Here is a 3,172-nt window from a genome sequence, read left to right as displayed (position 1 = left end):
AACCCATATTATAAAAAATTTTGTGGTCCATTTTGGCTCTGGGGAAAAAGATAATATTTTTCAAAAACCTTGATTTCGTAGGGATTTTTTCTATGTTTTTTATTAATTTGACTATTAATAGCGCAGTGTATTTTTGTGAATCTTGGGACTCTGTAAATAATGTAAAGGAGGCGCCTCCTAATACTTCAATCAATCAATGTATAGGCCTAACAACCAAAATGTTTAAAACTGTAATTTAAAATAAAATTTCATTTTAAAAAGTTCATTTTCCAAAATTTGGAAAATTTAATTTTGGCATGTTTTCCGGGGCTAAATAGGAGTGTGAAATTTACTATCCAGCAATGGGAATTTCAACTTTCGAACATTGGCAACACTGCTTCTCGGCCTTTTGGCTAAGATCGATTTTAGAATCTGTTCTGATTAGCTTAATATCTGTTCCGGGTTTATCGAGTCTATTGGTATTAATTTTATTTTTGAGTTTAGGTGACGTTATTGTGGCTTGCCACTACGTGTAGCCCCGGTGTTGCACCATCTCCGGTGCGCCGCACCCATAACAAATTAATATTAAACACGAATTAAGAAAATATTCCCTGTTAATAGTCAGGTAAGGGGAACTACTAGAAGATAATATTAATAAATAATACTCAGCTAGGCTAATACCCAAGGCACCATCTTAGGCCTAAGTCATCAAGCGACTTTTGAAGCCATTAATTCAGGTGGCCGGTTACGACGCGTAGGAGGGTGGTGGCAAGCCAACAGCTCCCTACACTAACTATTACCGTTAACCTCTACAAGTTTTTATGAAAGGGGAAACCGAAGAGCTCAGGGGAAAACCCCTTAAACGAGTGAGAACTTGCCAACTCAACGCAGGAGGAGTGGTTCCGAGTTTTCACAGAGTGCCACCCGGCTCCTCTTGCTGCGAGGCGTTCGTGCTAACCACTCCGTCACCCCAAAAAGCTTAACGTTTACTCAACACGTTGTCAAGGAGTGGTTTAACTTTTATATTATTTTAAATATCTCATTAACATTGCCCGATAAATAAATCTAGATGGCGCTATGATCGAATATCTCAATCGTTATTTAAAGCTCTACAACATATTTATTGGCTAATTGTAAAAGTTGCTTACACAAAATAGGTGTAGCGGGATCAGGTTAAAAACTTTCGGTAAGACGTTGCTCTTTCGGTTTTGAAGAAATAGAGAGCTTATGATTTTCCACTTTTTTTTAAACACAAACGGTTTTCTTTGTTGTTCTTGCCGAGTTATTTTTTCTTGTATCCCATTTTATGCCCGAAATTCTTTTAAGCCTCTCTAGTTTTTGGTTGAGTTATTTTCCATGACTACGTAATTACCTAATTCCCAAATTTCTACCACAAAGGCCCAAGAAAGTATTTTATTTTTCCCTTTCGGTCTTCCATCATTTCGTTCGCTTCGATAATTTATTGAAGACTTTTCGATGAATTTCGAGGTCTTTGAAAGAATTTTCTTCATTGAAAACTGGTTGTCCATTGAATTTAACTATCTTCGAATTCTTTGATCTTTTGATAATGTCCTGTTTTTTGGGCAAAATGTGATTTCGGATTTAAGTCTTTGCTGGTTTTTCGATTAAATTCTTGTACATGCCTTTTTTGGTCGATTGGTTTTTATCTTATTTTATTATCTTTATGGCGTAATGTTTGTTGGCGAATTTCGGAAATATAATTTTGAAATATTTCCAGACATATTTCGAAGCGAAATTCATTTTAATTTTCCGAACTGATATATTGGAAATTAAATTTTGGCGAATTACCGTCAGTTATGCAGTTTTTGTTCAAAAAATGTGCAATTTCCATAACAATTAAATTGGTACCGAAATATTTGTGTTACTGCAACGCAACGTCTGCGATGAAATTCTTAAAAGTTTTCCACGAACTTCTTAAATTTCTGCAATGAAATTTTGAAATGTTTTCCACGAATTTCTGCAATTAAATTTTGAAATGTTTGCAACGAATTTCTTAAATTTCTGCAATTAAATTTTGAAATGTTTCTAAGAATTTCTTAAATTTTTGCAATTAAATTTTGAAATGTTTTCCACGAATTTCTTAAATTTCTGTAATGAAATTCTGAAATGTTTTCCACTAATTACTTAAATTTCTGTAATGAAATTCTAAAATGTTTGCAACGAAATTCTTAAATTTCTGTAATGAAATTTTGAAATGTTTGCAACGAATTTCTTCAATTTCTGCAATGAAATTTTGAAATGTTTGCAACGAACTTCTTAAATTTCTATAATGAAATTTTGAAATGTTTGCAACGAAATTATTCAATTTCTGCAATGACATTTTGAAATGTTTCCACGAATTTCTTAAATTTCTGCAATTAAATTTTGAAATGATTGCAACGAAATTCTTAAATTTCTGCAATGAAATTTTGAAATGATTGCAACGAAATTCTTAAATTTCTGCAATGAAATTTTGAAATGATTGCAACGAAATTCTTAAATTTCTGCAACGAAATTCTTAAATTTCTGCAAGTAAATTTTTAAATGATTGCAACGAAATTCTTAAATTTCTGCAATGAAATTTTTAAATGTTTTCCACGAATTTCTTAAATTTCTGTAATGAAATTCTGAAATGTTTTCCACGAATTTCTTAAATTTCTGCAATTAAATTTTGAAATATTTTCCACGAATTTCTTAAATTTCTGTAATGAAATTCTGAAATGTTTTCCACTAATTACTTAAATTTCTGTAATGAAATTCTAAAATGTTTGCAACGAAATTCTTAAATTTCTGTAATGAAATTTTGAAATGTTTGCAACGAATTTCTTCAATTTCTGCAATGAAATTTTGAAATGTTTGCAACGAACTTCTTAAATTTCTATAATGAAATTTTGAAATGTTTGCAACGAAATTATTCAATTTCTGCAATGACATTTTGAAATGTTTCCACGAATTTCTTAAATTTCTGCAATTAAATTTTGAAATGATTGCAACGAATTTCTTAAATTTCTGCAAGTAAATTTTGAAATGATTGCAACGAAATTCTTAAATTTCTGCAATGACATTTTGAAATGTTTCCACGAATTTCTTAAATTTCTGCAATTAAATTTTGAAATGATTGCAACGAATTTCTTAAATTTCTGCAAGTAAATTTTGAAATGTTTGCAACGAAATTATTCAATTTCTGCAATGA

At 30.9% G+C, this 3,172-nt stretch overlaps 1 pseudogene; it reads left to right on the top strand.

Annotated features, from left to right (window-relative positions):
• The first annotated feature begins 372 nt into the window (after nucleotides 1-372).
• LOC149962848 (U2 spliceosomal RNA) lies at nucleotides 373-553 on the top strand (annotated as a pseudogene).
• Nucleotides 554-3,172: the final 2,619 nt, after the last annotated feature.

Source organism: Leiobunum rupestre, chromosome 1 (assembly GCF_980474605.1).
Source record: "Leiobunum rupestre chromosome 1, qqLeiRupe1.1.hap1, whole genome shotgun sequence".
NCBI classification, from domain to species: Eukaryota; Metazoa; Arthropoda; class Arachnida; order Opiliones; family Sclerosomatidae; genus Leiobunum; species Leiobunum rupestre.
This window is presented reverse-complemented; position numbering and strand designations above follow the sequence as displayed.